This window comes from Staurois parvus, unplaced genomic scaffold (assembly GCF_062004578.1).
Source record: "Staurois parvus isolate SC_StPar_1 unplaced genomic scaffold, SC_StPar_1.0 ptg000544l, whole genome shotgun sequence".
Lineage (NCBI taxonomy): Eukaryota > Metazoa > Chordata > Amphibia > Anura > Ranidae > Staurois > Staurois parvus.
In genome coordinates, this window is record NW_028318340.1 from 4,139,970 (window position 1) to 4,156,772 (window position 16,803).

The window sequence follows — 16,803 nt, forward strand, 5'->3', positions numbered from 1 at the left end:
TCTCCAAACTGCGGCCTGGGGGCCAGATACAGCCCTTTGCTTGCTTTTATCTGGCCTTTGGGGCATTATTCCACACCCCCGATCCCCAACTGACAGCAACAGTGGACCATAGTTCCTGCCATTAACACCAACGATGGGGCACTATTCCTCCCGCTTACACCAATGATGGGGCGCTATTCCTCCCACTGACACCAATGATGGGGCACTATTCCTTCTACTGACACCAATGATGGGACACTATTCCTCCCACTGACACGGAAGATGGGGCACTATTCCTCCCACTGACACCAATGATGGGGCACTATTCCTCCCACGGACATCAATGATGGGGCACTATTCCTCCCACTGACACCAATGATGGGGCACTATTCCTCCCATGGACATCAATGATGGGGCACTATTCCTCCCGCTGACACCAACGATGGGGCACTATTCCTCCCACTGACACCAATGATGGGGCACTATTCCTCCCACGGACATCAATGATGGGGCACTATTCCTCCCGCTGACACCAACGATGGGGCACTATTCCTCCCACTAACACCAATGATGGGGCACTATTCCTTCTACTGACACCAACGATGGGACACTATTCCTCCCACTGACACCAATGATGGGGCACTATTCCTCCCACTGACACCAACGATGGGGCACTATTCCTCCCGCTGACATCAACGATGGGGCACTATTCCTCCCGTTGACACCAACGATCGGGCACTATTCCTCCCGTTGACACCAACGATGGGGCACTATTCCTCCCACTAACACCAATGATGGGGCACTATTCCTTCTACTGACACCAATGATGGGACACTATTCCTCCCGCTGACACCAATGATGGGGCACCATTCCTTCCACTGACACCAATGATGGGACACTATTCCTCCCACTAACACCAATGATGGGGCACTATTCCTCGCACTGACACCGAAGATGGGGCACTATTCCTCCCCCTGACAGCAATGATGGGGCACTATTCCTCCCACGGACATCAATGATGGGGCACTATTCCTCCCACTTACACCAATGATGGGGCACTATTCCTCCCACTGACACCAATGATGGGACACTATTCCTCCCACTGACACCGAAGATGAGGCACTATTCCTCCCCCTGACGGCAAAGATGGGGCACTATTCCTCCCCCTGACACCAATTATAGGGCACTATTCCTCCCTCTGACACCAATGATGGGGCACTATTCCTCCCACTGACACCAATGATGGGGCACTATTCCTCCCACTGACACCAATGATGGAACACTATTCCTCCCACTGACACCAAAGATGGGGCACTATTCCTCCCACTATTACTAATCATGGAGCATTGGATACTCCCAAGCCAGGAAATTTTCTACTCCCACTGACCACAGTCTGCCCCCCCCCTAAAGTTTGAAGGACAGTAAACTGGCCTTTTCTTTAGAAAGTTTGGAGACCCCTGCTTTAGATTGTAAAGTGCTATACAAACTGTTGGCGCCATATAAATCCTGTATTATAATAATAAAGTATGCTGTTTGTTTACAGAGGGCAGTGACTGCAGAATGGCTTTTCTTGGCATTTTTGTTGCTGATAAAATATAGACTACTATAGATGTGTCTGTTGTGGTCATTCCAGCGATTTCCTGGGCAGTTGACGTTTTAGGGCTCATTCAGATGTCAGACTAGTCCTGTCCTCAATGCAGAGATGCTGGCAGATGCTTGTGTATCCAGCTTGGAGCTGAGTGCAGGCCGCCCATAGAAGTGGATGCATGTACAGGGTCTGCATGGACACAAACGCATGTTAAAGTTTGACATGCGGGTGTGTGTTCAGATCCATGCACCCGCTCCTGCCTGCATGTCAGATGTTGCCATGCGATTGTGTCCGTACAGTCGCTTCCAGAACCTCCATGAGCGATTACATGCAAATTGCCACAGTTAGGTACAGGAGTAGTCCGCCTTCCATTGCTTTCAATGGGGCTGCTGCCTGTAGCTAATTACCGGCAACCCCGGCTGCGGTCTCCTGCATGTAATCACTATGACCTCATTGCTTCCTGAAGCACCATCCGCATTCAGATCCTGCTTCAGATCCTGCTTCAGTCTAGGTTCACACCTAAGCGTTTTGTGGTGCGGTTTGCATTTTGCGGAAACGCGCTACAGTCCATTTCACATGATTTCCTATGGGACAGGTTCACATCTCCGCGTTTTCACCAGCTGCGGTTTCTTGGAAAGGTTCAGGGACTATTTTAAACGCAAAAAGTTGCATGTTTGGTTCTATAGACTTCAATGGAGACACTGCAGAAAAGCATGTAGTGCGTTTTTGATGTGTTTTTCATGCGTTTTAATCTGCCTAATAACAAGAAAAAGAAAATGCAAACGCAGCAAAAATGCAAAACGCACCACATAAAGCACTGCAGAAACGGATCAAATGCAATCTGCATAGGTGTGAACCTAACCACAGACAGCAAGAGACAGGCAATGTGAAGACAATCTATCACCTCCTCACTGCCTGTTTAACCCCTTAATTACCAGTCAACCAGAAAGCAACCACACTGTTGGGGGGTGGTTGCAATGCAACACCATTCACTTAAATGGTTTTCACTTGGCGGCAGTAGCACCTGCCAAACACAACATGGGGGTATAATACTTGCCACAGCTACAATGCTGCATGTCTACACCTCCAGCAACAGGAGAGCACTTGAGGGGTGGTAAAAATGTAGCCTAATCAAAAGTGCAAGGAAGGCATAACTGTCCCTAGGGCCCTAGAGGATTTAACTGCTTTGTAGTGCATTTGATAAGCAGCAAAAACACTTCACTGCAGCTGTCAGATAAGACCACACTTGAGATAAGACTACTTATACTGTACAATCCTCCCCATTTGTGAAGGCTCTTTCACAAGGGTGGTAGTGTTTAACTTCCTGTAAATCCCAAAGGGGATTTTGTATTAAATAGTGCAATACAAATGCAAGTCAAGCGTTTGGCTCATGGTTGCATCATGCTTGCGTTCACCTTTAGGCTCCATGCACTCTGGGCGTTTTAATAACGTTGGTAGCATTCGCTGTGTAAAGTTGTGTTTAAAACTTTAGTTTTTCAGCGGTTTTTAGCTCTTTTGCATTAGTGCTTATCCACGTTTTTCTGAGTTTGGGTTTTTTAGTGTTGTTACACCAAAAAAATGATTTTTTTTGCTCAGAAAAGCCCAAAACGCCGGTTTGCTGCATTTCACTGCATTTCATTTCGCATTTCACGGCATTTTTCCGTGTTTACCAGCGTTAGAGTATTTTTACAGCTAAAAAACTCCTCTAAAAATCCACTAGTTCTGGGGGGTTTTCCAGCCAAAAAAACATTGATAGTAGTCTATATGCATGGACACATAGGATAACATGCTGGGGAGTTTACTGGCTGTAGAAAAAAACGTCAAAGGCCAAAAACAGCCGCTGTAAAAACATCCAGTGTACATGAGGACTAATAGGCACTTTAAGCGGAAAGTGTCAAGAAAAACGAAAGCAGCGCTCAAATCTTCATGCTGAATGGGGTACTGTATCTGTGCAGCCCTTAATAGATCGGGAAATCTTGGTACTGGTAAAGGAAAGCAAAGAAAGGGTGCACTCTCTACGTGCATCACCGTGGTAAAACATTAATTTATTAAAATGCATAAAAGTGCATACACACTTCTATAAACCAGAGACAAAGCCAGCGGTAACAGTCCCAGATGACGGGAAACCCTTGATGTGGTTAACTGATGCGTTTCGGGAGACGCACTCCCTTCTTCACAGCGTCAGCTAACCACATCAAGGGTTTCCCGTCATCTGGGACTGCTACCACTGGCTCTTTGTCTCTGTTTTATATCTCCTTTGGTTTGTGAGTATGCACTTTTATGCATTTTCATAAATTAATTTTTTACCACGGTAATGCAGTTCCAGTTGAATAAAAAAAAATAAAAGTCAGCAGCTACAAAAACTGTAGCTGCTGACTTTTAAAATACAGCTACTCTCCTGTCCCTCGGTCCAGCGGTGTCCTCACCATAGCTGGTTTCACTGGCTATCTTCTCTCCTCTTTAGTGTCCGGCTGTGACAGCTTGCATCTTCACAGCCGGGTGCCCACTGCGCATGCACGAGTAGCGCTGCACTTTCTGAATGGTCCCGTAGTCTTCTGTGACCTGTTACGTGTGCCAGAAGACTACGGGGAGGGAGGACAACTTCCGTTTCCAATCGCCTTAGGTGATCGCACCGGAAGTGGGAGCGAGTACCTGTCAAATTCGGGTACCCGCTCCCCAAAGGTGCCAATCCTTAACGGGGAGCGGGGGACAAAGCATTAAAGCGGAACGTCCCCTTTTTGGGTGGAACTCTGTTTTAATTGTCACCTGTCAAACTCTGCAAGCTGAATTAAAATGGCTGTGGGCGTGAAGCAAAGAATCGCAGCCAGCAGCATGTATGTAGCCTTCTCCAGCTGCAATAATAGTAGTCAGGTGGGCGGTAAAATGTCTGATTTTACTGCCCTCTGGCCTTCTTTGTGAAGGCACCCCAAATCTGTTGTGACCCTCACATATTCAGAGCAGGCGAATCCAATAGGTGAGGTGTGCCACGCACAATGCAAGACATATGGGACGTTAACCCTTTCTGTGTGTACTTGGTTGACATAGGCTGATCTCAAATCGCTCAAGCAGACATTGGCAACACAGCAATATTCAAGTGAATTCTTCCCTCCTCCCCACTGATTTGTGATCACTGCATATTCACCAGTTGCCAGGGGTGGACTGAAACTCATGGGGCCCCCGGGCAATAGGGGATCACGGGGCCCCTGTGTCCTTGCCCAAACTCAAAAAAGCCTATGAAAAAGGTACCAGGGGCATCTCATGGGGCCCCTACTGACCCCGGGCCCTCGGACAGTGCCCGAGTTTCCAAATGGTCAGTCCGCCCCTGCCAGTTACTAATTCTGTGTAACATTCATTGTGTGCACACTTCATACGCCAAGCTTGTTTTTTACTGAACAGTGTCAGGGCTCATTATGTTTTCAGTGCACACTTTGCAACACACTAAACATGGATGTGTCCAACTTCCCCATAATACAGATAGCGCCTTTTCCCATCTCAGCACTGCAATCCCAACATGTTTGGAATTTCAAACAATTTTTCTGCATTCATTGACAGGCCCCTAAAAGTCATTGGCAATGCGCTGTATGGTTTAATGCACTGCAAGAGGTATTAGCAAGCTTCACCCTAGGTTCACACCTAAGCGTTTCCTGCAGCGTTTTGCATTTTGCAGAAACGCAGTACAGTCCATTTAACATGATGTCCTATGGGAAATATCACATCTGTGCGTTTTCACCCGGTGCATTTTTTGGAAAGGGTCAGGGACTTTTTTGAATGCAAAAAGGTGTGTTTTTGGTTCTATAGAATTCAATGGAAACACTGCAGAAAAGCATGTGAACCTAGATTAAGTCAATGCCTGTTAACCCTATCCACTCCAAATTCTAAATTCAGGAAGACATTGAAAATGCACGTCAACGCACTTTGAGGGCATTCCCGTGCCAGTCCGTTTTGGCCGCCCATGCATTTGAAAGGGCGGCAAAGTGAACTGGAATGTGGATAGAGTAGTGCAAGTGCTACTTTTTAATGCACTGCACCAAATCGCTTGGTACTGTGGTACCCAGGGGCGGACTGACAACTCAGGGGGCCCTCAGGCAATAGGGGATCATGGGGCCCCTGTGTCCTCGCCACACCCAAAAAAGCCTATGAAAAAGCCAATGAAAGGTATCAGGGGCATCTCATGGGGCCCCCTACTGACCCTGGGCAGTGCTCGAATGGTCAGTCCACGCCTGGTGGAACCATGCGATTTGGTGGCTGCAAACCTGCTGCATTTGTGAGATGCATTTGGGTTGCCATTACCAATTCATTGGCATCTACACGCTTTCGTAAGGGCAGTGCGATCACTTGCAGTGTGGGAAAGCACGCTTTTCCTGCACTGCGTTTTCAAGTGAACTGGCCCTAAGACATGCTAATACACAAAGGAAACACACAATGGTGCATGATAATGCTCAATGCTACTAAAATACTAACTTCTATTCACATGTATAGATCTAAATGGAACCTAAGGCCTCATTCACACAGCGCATACATAAGCACACATTACCCTAAAGGGCCACGTTTACCCGCATAGGGGTGCACTATTTTTCTGTACATCCCCATGCAGGCAGTTCCATTGCTATCGTTTGGGATGCAGCAGCGGTGGCCAGCGGAGTGCTACCCAACCAGCAATTCCACCCCACCACCAGCTTCCGCCACCACCACCTACCTTTATTCCCCCCCCGGCGCCACCACCCAATTCAAGAACTAACTTTAGCCAGAATGAAGCAGCTGGCCAGCCTTCAGCAGTACACAACCTCCTGGCAGAGCATCGGAGCGGGGCGGCATTGCTTCACCAGATCCCCATGCCTGCCACTTGTGTCACTGCTTCCGGGGGGCGGTAAATACACCGCTTGCTGCGGCATTCAAAATGAATAGGCTGCCTTAATCGAACATGTTAATGCAAATCATAATGTATTAACATGCACGTGGTGACGATAACATACCCAAACCCATGGCTCTGTTCAAGGCTTGCTCCTTTCATCATATGGCCAACCTGGGTGCTGGCCACCAGAGCCTACTCTCCATCAAAAATATAAAAAAAATTGTAAGTCACGCTTCAAAACTTAGATCTTCCCTCTGTGTTTAATAATTGTAAAAAAAAGACTGCATACAATGATGTCTCCACCTGAAACCAACCTTCCTTGACGCGTTTCACTACTGCTGGTTTATTCACAAGGATAGCGGAACACACTGCATAGGTGTGAATGGGCCTTTAAATTGGACTCAGAACCTGTGTAATTAATATGTTTCTTTTTACAGGGATGAGGTGGCAACCCCAAGGTGGAGCATGTAACATGTTCCCAAAGGTGAACTTATCCTTTAAGCCTAGGTTACACTTTTGCCTTGTAGAAGTAGATTTTATTGCGCTCTTTTACACTTTTGTGCGTATTTTACCACAGTGGAATTTTGTGTATTTTAATACATGCAAAAATAGCAACAGCACAAATTATATTTTCCAATACAAAAAGCAAAATAACAAACTGACCTTTAAAAATACTATAGTAAGGGCTCATTGACAGCAGTGCAGTGCATTGCGCATGTTATGTGGCATGTTAACGTATATTGCATTAAGGCAGTCCATTCATTGGGGCCCTTTCACACTGATCCATTTTTTATGTGTTTTTGGGGTGAAAAAAAAAGAAGAAAAATGCATAAAAATGTAACCCTTTAAATTCTATGGAACTGTTCGCACCAGCGAGCTGCAGGTTCGGTGCATTTTTCTTAAAGTCCAGCATGCTATATTTTTGGTGCGTGTTTAGAAACTGTAGCAAAAAGCATCTCCACATTGAAATGGAAAAGGTAGAAATTTTAAGAAAATGGATACATATGGTAAGGCTGTCCCTTTAAAAGAAATAGCCTACCAAGCGTTGTGCACTGTGTGCTATGTCACTCAGCAAAGCAGCATTGATCCATCCATAGGAGATTATGTGTGGCAATCTGCACCTGAGTGTTTCCCAGCGAGGAGTGCTCATTGTCTGGGCTTGCTAATGCTTAGGCTTGCTAGTTTATAATTAGTATCCTGATAGGCTCCCTGTTGGCATCAGAAGCTGTCATTGGAGCCTGCAGAGGCAAAACAGTGATCTGAAGAGGGAAGAACAGACTACAGTTGTACTCAAAAGTTTGCATACCCTGGCAGAAATTGTGAAATTTTGGCACTGAAATTGAAAATATGACTGATCATGCCAAAAAAATGCTCTTTTATTGAAGGATGATGATCATATGAAGCCATTTATTATCAAATAGTTGTTTGGCTCCTTTTTAAATCATAATGATAACATAAATCACCCAAATGGCCATGATCAAAAGTTTACATACCCTGGAATGTTTGACCTTGGTACAGACACACAAGGTGACACACATGGGTTAAAATGCCAATTAGAGGTTAATGTCCCACATCTGTGGCTTTTTAAATTGCAATTAGTATCAGTGTATAAATAGTCAATGAGTTTGTTAGCTCTTACGTGGAAGCACTGACTAGGCTAGATACTGAGCCATGGGGATCAGAAAAAAACTGTCAAAAGTCCTGCGTAACAAGATAATGGAACTTTATAAAGATGGAAAAGGACATAAAAAGATGTCCAGAGCCTTGAATATGCCAATTAGTACTGTTAAATCACCTATTAAGAAGTGGAAAGTTCAGGGATCTCTTGCTACCAAGCCAAGGTCAGGTAGACCAAGAAAGATTGCAGCCATAACTGACAGAAGAATTGTCCGGGCTAATAGTATCTGGGTACAAAGCAGTGGTGGAACTACGAGGATCACAAAGGATCACAAAGGTCCAGTGGCAGAACTACCAGGGTCGCAAAAGTCACACTTGTGACTGGGCTCTGGGGTTCTGCTACTGTAGGGGTCCAAGACTGCAGGAGCATAGCATGTGTATGAGACTTGTACCCAGGAATCGCTGCTTGTGTGTAGCTCCTGTAATATATATATAAACAATTTATTGCTACAGTGTTCAGGCTTTGCTTGAAGAAAAGGTGGCAACCCTAGCCTCAGGCCTGAAGGAAAGAGCCCTGGGACCAGAGGTCAGGGGTCATGGGGGGCCGTTCATGGTTTCCTGCACTGGGGCTCTGAAGGTTCTGGTCATGCCTTTGGTAAAAGGGGCTGCATCATAAATACAAGAGAAGGGGAAATATGAACAAAATAAGTATCAACCACTTAGAATTACTGTTTATTTTTTGCATGTAATGCACAGTGAAACCTAATTTGTTGCGAAGGCAACATTTTCACACTTCTTCTCATTTACCTTTCTTTTTCTGACTTAGCTGAAAAAAATGCCTACCCCTTAAATGTTAATGGAGCACCAGATACCATCATTCCTGTTCCCCCCAACTTCCCCCCGTTGATAAAGGTTCCAGTGTTCATTTTAATAGGGGATGGGATAGCACAGAGTTATACAGTATCTAGTGGCAATTTCTGATAGCAACCAGATTTTGGATTCACATGTTTAATTTAATTCATTCGGTGATGGGGTTAAATATTCGCAGAATGTTCCCAAAAAGTCCCATAAATTGATCACCTATACTGTATGTTGTTGGCAGTGAGAATTACTATAGCTAGACATAGGAGGCAATCGGTTATCCCGCTTGACTATGTTAAGAATAAATTGAACTGGATTATGATTAATGACAAACTCACCTGTATAATACACAATAATACTAGAAAATCTGACAAAATATGGGACACTTGGATTCAATATATTTCTGTGCCTTAATGTCCCTCAACTTGACCCTCTCCTTCTCTTTTTCTATTCTTTTCTCTCTATTCCTTATTATTCTCTCATTTGTCTATTAGGGTTGATCATGCCCAATCCCTATATGTTCTACATTTATCCTGCTTAAAACAACAACTACTCTGTGTGTAATTTCAGGTCCATGAACAGTGGTTCTTTCTCTTTCCTTCCACTACACATCCTACCTTCTGCTCTCCTGGTTCCCTTCCTAGTTCCCTCCCTCTTCCCTTCCCTACCACTGTGCCAGTCCCCTATATATGGCAGATAAGGGTTGTGGACCTTGGTCTAGATTAGCCAATAATTACTCTACAGAGTTCTTAGTCTCTGGTTAACTGTTTTATGTCCGATAAACTTTGTTATTTGCATTATGTTTCGACAGGACATTGTTCATTAGTATTACCTGTTATTTGAAAAATTGTTCAATAAAAACTATTGAATTATACAGTACTGAATTTATAAAGCTTGTTTGAGAGTTCAGTATAAAGGGGTCAGAGAGCTGAAATTACACTCTGCAGTGCTCAGTGAGGAGAGCTCTGAGAGCTGATTGGACAGAAGAGACAACCCACCCCTCCACACAGCTCACAGAAACAGAGCTGAGGCTGTCTATCTACTGGAGATCCCTCCCCTGTCACCATTTTTCTCTTGGTGTCAGGAAAACTTGTCAGAAGTGACTCATGCAGATAGCAGAGAAATGAGGCAGCAGACAGAAATTACACTTAGTGCTCTTAATATGACAAGCACTAGAGGGATGATGCTTTGTTCACATTTCATGTCTGAGGTTTACAACCACTTTAAGTCTGCAAGCATTGCAACTGCGATCAGTGGACACTTCATTCAGCTCAGGTCCATACTGGGGTATAGACCTTCAGTTACGGGCTGAAGGCAGGGGTGGACTGACAACTCATGGGGCCCCCAGGCAATAGGGGATTATGGGGCCCCTGTGTCCTTGCCCAAACTCAAAAAAGCCTATGAAAAAGGTACCAGGGGCATCTCATGGGGCCCCCTACTGACCTCGGGCCCTCAGGCAGTGCCCGAGTTTCCAAATGGTCAGTCCACCCCTGGCTGAAGGAAAATATCAATGAACTAAAAGTATGTCACCAAACTTGTGCTCCACTATAGACCCTCTGCTACAGTGGACGATTGACAGATGGGACTCTGACATGATAATGAATGATGCGACTGTGCTGCCAGAGCCATGCACAGCTGCACAAGATTCAAATTTACCAGGAACTGTTGAGGATAAGAACCCCCAATTACTAATACTGTAATGGGAATGGGGTGGTAGGAGAGTGGGGAGCAGTGGACCACGTTTCAACCTAAATATAGCTGCAGCATGGAAACTAGTCCAGAACTAAATTTAGCTTTCAAAGTTTACTTTTACTTACTTTAGCCGTCACTCCCGAAAGCTCCTCCCCCCGTGCGACACGTGCCTCAAAGTAGCTTCTCTTCGGCACTTTGTTGTTTGCACTGTGACTTCATCATGTACAATACAGGACTGAACATGCCTTTGGCCCACTCACAGCCTGAATTACTGTAGGAAATAAGAAAGCTGCCAAGAGAGTAATACAAGCCATAGACGGGTTGTTTATCGGCTAAATTTTCGTCCGCACGAAAAATCGTCCGATATTGATACCGTTAGTGGGGCCAGCTTGTCGGCTGTTTTTCGCGGATCTTCTCATTTATTTTTATCGGTCATGCTGGAAAATCCATGAAAATGACCGTTTTTCGTGGACATTGGTGGCAGCATCGGCAACGGCACCGACTGATTTTTCGTTTATCGGCCAACAATTCGGCTGATAACCGGCCCGTCTATGGCCTTCATAAAGCAGCCCATAGATTAGTTGATTTTCTTTCCTTCCTCCGCGGGTGGAAGGCAAGAAAATCACTTGAAAATCACTTGATTCTCCCATCCTACTGCCTACTGCAGCTCTATTGTGTTCTTTCTGCCGGCAGGGGGGGGGGGGGGGGTGCAGGGGGCATCTTCCTGGCAGGCAGAACAATCAGCCTACCCATACATATATCAAATCTCGGCCAGTCCCTGCTGAACTGACCAAATTTTGATCCATGCATGGCTGGCCTAAGGTAAGTAAAGTGACTTTCTAAGGTACCCCAGACAAAATCCAGCATTCAACTCAGTACAGGGAAAGCCCCACTGCCAGGGTAGTGTTGATATTTCCCTGGAGCTTAGCTATAAATGAATGCATGTTTGCTTTTGATGTTGTGTGGGCATCAGTAATCAGTGATTACATGAGCTTTATCTTGCATAAGAAAGAACAAAGTAGAATAAGAAAAACAAAGTAGAACAAAGGAGGTATTGTAAAAGACTTCTTTTCACATAGCAGCCTGATATCATCAGCTAGGATACTGATCTGTTTGTTTTGTTAACTGATGGCTTTGTAGCAATGTATGGATTAGACTTGAAAGGGAAATTCTACTAATAAGAAAAAAAAGGAAAAAAAGAACTAGTAATGGTTTCCTAAGTACACAAGACAATGACTTTTTATGAATTTTATAAAATTTCGTATAAAATGTTTTTTTTAGTTTCATATAACTCTTTGAACCAATATTGCCTTATTTACTTATTGACACAATATAAAACAAACAACACAGCAGAGTTACAACATAAAATATACAGCAACAGATTTTTTTGTATTCCTGTTGTATTGTATTAATTCATGAATTATAGATCCATATCAATTTATACTGTGGGATCCAATTTACCATAATTGCTTTATACTTTATATAAATATATATATTTTTATGCAGGTGCTTTATGCACTACATTCCACTACTGTTTCCTTTAATATATTGAGTATATTTCTTATTCTTACTTTTTATTGTGCCTAGTGTTTCATACATAGATCCTGATGAAATGGACATTTAGCCTCCATTCACACTTGAGCGTTTTCAGCTTGTTTCCTACACCTGACTACAATCTACATAAACAATCCTACTCTTTCTAATTTTCCCTGCACAAACTTGTGTGCTTAGTCGCCCTTCACTCTAAGGCTACGTTCACACTAGCATTGTGTGCAGGCGGCAGAGAGGCGTTTGGGAAGCGTTTTTACCGCTTCTCAAACGCCTCTGCCAATTCTGCACATTACAGCACATGGTGCTGTTCTAATGGGAACGTTTGCGCCGCGGCAAAACGGACACCTCTGGTCGAGTCAGGAGGCGTTGAAGCCTCCTATTCTAGTCTATGGTGCCGCTCCACAAACGCCCGGCCAGCGTTTGCAGTGCGGTTGTGACGTGGTTGCGGGGTGTTTGCGGAGCGGTTACACCATTCAAACTGCATTACAGGCATTTGTGGGGTGTTTTTAACGCTCGGCAAATGCCTAGCAACCGCCGCTAAACCACACATGCGGTGTTTGCGGAGCATTTGCTCATTCACACTTGGCTGTATTACCAACGCTTGCCAAACACCCCTATAGCATTTGGCAAGCATTGGTCTGGCGTTTGCAGAGTGTTTTTTAACGCTCGGCAAACGCTCCACAAACGCCGCATGTGCGACGCAAACACTCCCGTTAGAACAACACCATGTGCTGTAATGTGCAGAATTGGCAGAGGCGTTTGAGAAGTGGTAAAAACGCTTCCCAAACACCTCTCTGCTGCCTGCACACAACGCTAGTGTGAACGTAGCCTTAGACCTACTGACAAAGTCCATGAGCTTTTACTTTAGTATATTCATTTTTGGTCCCATAGACTTCAATGGGAGCACCTGTAAATGGGTGATATGCTCTTTTTCACGCATTCCTTGTGCCTCCTCTAGCACTGCTTTCCTCCCCTTGCTTAGCCTATGAAACAAAAGTCCGGGGCTTCGTACATGTGCACAAATGCTACCTCTGTAAGACACTTGAACAAAAGTTTCAAAATTAGCAGGAATACATTGTGTTAGGTGCAAAGGCAGGCTTAGAGTCACAAAGCACATTGATGGTGTTGTTAATTGTTACATACTGGATACTAACATTTATAGGTAAAGTTGATCCAGGGAATATCCTCTGCCTCTCCGGGGATCAGGAAGGAATTTTTTCACCTCCAGGAGCAAATTGGATCATGCTTTGTTGGTTTTTTTTGCCTTCCTCTGGATCAACTCTGGGTATAGGATTATAACTTTTTTTGTTTATGGTTGAATTGGATGGGCTTTTGTCTTTTTTCATCCAGACTAACTATGTAACTATGTAGAATATTAAATAAATACTTACCGTTTGACAAAAAGATATTGAAGCCTTGTCCTTGACTACGGGCAACTCTGCTGATCTCACTTCCACTTTTTTGGGGCCAAAATTTATTACTTTCATAAAATAGTATGTGAAAAAAAAGAAAGCCAACCCTTAAACAAACTAAAAAACAATTACAAGTTTTGCTTTGCACACTGGATGTTTTTGACGCTGTTCTCAGCGCTGGTTCACATATATGTGAATTGAATACGGTTTGAACCGCATCCATTCCGCATGACATGTGAAATAACATTGCTTCCTAGGGTGCTTGTTCACATATGTCCTGTGTACTGGCAGTGCAGATTCAGTGCGGATTGAATAAGAGTCCTGTACAAATTCTGAGCAGTGTGGTCCGGTTCAAGTACTGATTACAGGCTATTGACTTCCACATTCTAAACCACGTGTCATCAGTTGTGAACAGGAAAAAAATTCTGACCTGAACTTGATCTAAACCTGACCTGAACCGCTGAACAACTACTGTATCAATTAGCTGTGAAATCTGAGCTTCAATCCGCACCACACATATGTGAATCAGCACTTAGGGTCGTCTGTTGTTTTTTTGCTGCATGTTATGTGTCCATGCACAAAGGAGATTAGAGGCAGAAAAAAAAACACAGCAAGTGCGTCCAGGAGAAAAAACGCTGGATGGGTGTAGACGAGTGGTAATGGGTCTAAACAAATGTTACTCCTAGACGTGTTTAGTGCTTCAGTGTTAATAACCTGAATAAATTATATTATTCTGGCCAATGAAATGAATTAACGCCCAAGCACTTGATGCTCTTAACCGTGTTACACATGTTTGCAAGCATCTAGCATTTTTTCTGCCCAAACACCACTGCCAGGAGGAAGGGTGTCTAGGAGCGATAGCAAAAACGTCCAATGTGCATGAAGCCTAAGCATCATGTACAAATATCTGGCAGTTTCTAGGACTGGCCATACACCGTAGCCTGCCAGCAGGCTGAACAGAAAAATGAAGATTTCTCCAGCCAGACAAACGCAGCAAATGGAGGAATCCCTACTGCTGGGACATTGTATTCTGACAGAAGCACCCAGAACTGTCAGAATACACTGATCAGCGACTGCAGTCAAATAGCTACAGCAGCTCATTGATTAAAGTTTTCCAGGTCAAATGATTGACTTTTGTTGTTCAGGGATGGCCACACACTGATCAAAATTTGGTTGGTTCAGCAGAGAAAAGACACATTTCTATCAGTGTATGGCCAGCCTAACCACCTATGTACTGATAATGAAAGTCTCCAGCACTCACTATCACACAGTAGATGTTCCAAACGGTGACCAGGTTTACTGTTTCTTCTGTGTTATAGGACAGATCAAAGTAACATGAGTACATCAGTTAGGGCACAGGGCAGAGATTAGGGCAGGTCCAGCCATGCTCATTTGTGAACCATTTTCAGGTGGTATCTGTCCATGGCAAGCCCAACTTTGGGCAAAGCTGTCCCCAGCCTTAACCCCCTTCACTATCCATAAACCATTCCCCCCTCCCAGGGATCCACTCTCTGATTCCTTTCAGGATGCCCTTTCTAGAAGTGGAGACTTGAAATACAGTGATGCAGTCTGTACCCTCATTGTGACATCATGACTATGCTGCAGTCTTCTGGATCCTGAGAGAACCTTGTCACTGAACAGAGAGAAGATATGGATCGTTGTGTGTCAAATAATCATGGATGTAGGTAATTAAAAGGGGCTTGAGGATTATTTTTGCAGTGAATAGTTAGGGGTGGGCAGGAGGGATTGATTTGTGGGAAAATAGGGTGCCTGGCCACAATGGGCTTTTAAATGCTTGCCCAGGCCATTTTTTTTTCAGTTATGGTGGAGTGGAGAAGAGTTTACATTTCCGTTTTTTATTTCTGTCTGTGACCCCATGGGGGAGATTGTACCTCAAATGGGTGAGGGGCAATATTCCAAAAGGCCAGTTCTCTGCTGTAGAAAAACACTTAACTCGCCTCTCCTGAAGCCCATGTCTCCTACCTTCCCACTGTGCCAGTACTGCAGTCTTCATTGAAAAGCTGCTTATATATGAATAGGTGAGAACACATATCTGGTGTATCATATATTGTGTTTTGTTTTGTTTGTCAAATTAATTAATGGTAATAGTTTAGGCCAGGGGTGTCCAAACTTTTCTGGAAGAGTGCCAGATTTGATGAAGTGAACATGTGCGAGGGCCGACCATTTTGCCCGACATTCTGATGAACCATTAACATTAAATGCAAATGAACTATTTTATGCAAAAGTTTATTGAAAACGGCATACTTTTCATTTTGTGACTTGGATGACAAATCTAAACAGGTGTTAAATCACTCTGCCAGCACAGGGAGAAGGAAAGCCCAAATCTCGTGAGATCTCGGAGGTCGCGAGATTTGGGCTTTGTTTCTCCTTGCACTGTCTGATGACATCAAGCGATCCTGAGCACCAATCCATTATAGCCCAAATTGATACCATATTTTTCGCTCCATAAGACGCACCTGACCATAAGACGCACCTAGGTTTTAGAGGCGAAAAACAGGAAAAAAAAATTCTGAACCAATGGACTGCAGACATAGTACAGGAGATGGCCAGAGACTGCGGACACAGTACATGAGATGACCAGAGACTGCGGACACAGTACAGGAGATGACCAGAGACTGCGGACACAGTACAGGAGATGACCAGAGACTGCGGACACAGTACAGGAGATGACCAGAGACTGCGGACACAGTACAGGAGATGACCAGAGACTGCGGACACAGTACAGGAGATGACCAGAGTCTGCGGACACAGTACAGGAGATGACCAGAGACTGCAGACACAGTACAGGAGATGACCAGAGACTGCGGACACAGTACAGGAGATGACCAGAGACTGCGGACACAGTACAGGGGATGACCAGAGTCTGCGGACACAGTACAGGAGATGACCAGAGACTGCGGACACAGTACAGGAGATGACCAGAGACTGCGGACACAGTACAGGAGATGACCAGAGACTGCGGACACAGTACAGGGGATGACCAGAGTCTGCGGACACAGTACAGGAGATGACCAGAGACTGCGGACACAGTACAGGAGATGACCAGAGACTGCGGACACAGTACAGGAGATGACCAGAGACTGCGGACACAGTACAGGAGATGACCAGAGACTGCGGACATAGTACAGGGGATGACCAGAGTCTGCGGACATAGTACAGGAGATGACCAGAGACTGCGGACACAGTACAGGAGATGACCAGAGACTGCGGACATAGTACAAGGGATGACC

General features: G+C 44.7%; 1 long non-coding RNA gene across 1 annotated transcript in view; it reads left to right on the forward strand.

The window, feature by feature from the left end:
• Positions 1 to 16,803, forward strand: part of LOC149451236 (uncharacterized) — a 119,519-nt gene that overhangs the window by 25,693 nt on the left and 77,023 nt on the right. The gene's annotated exons all lie outside the window — the stretch shown is intronic.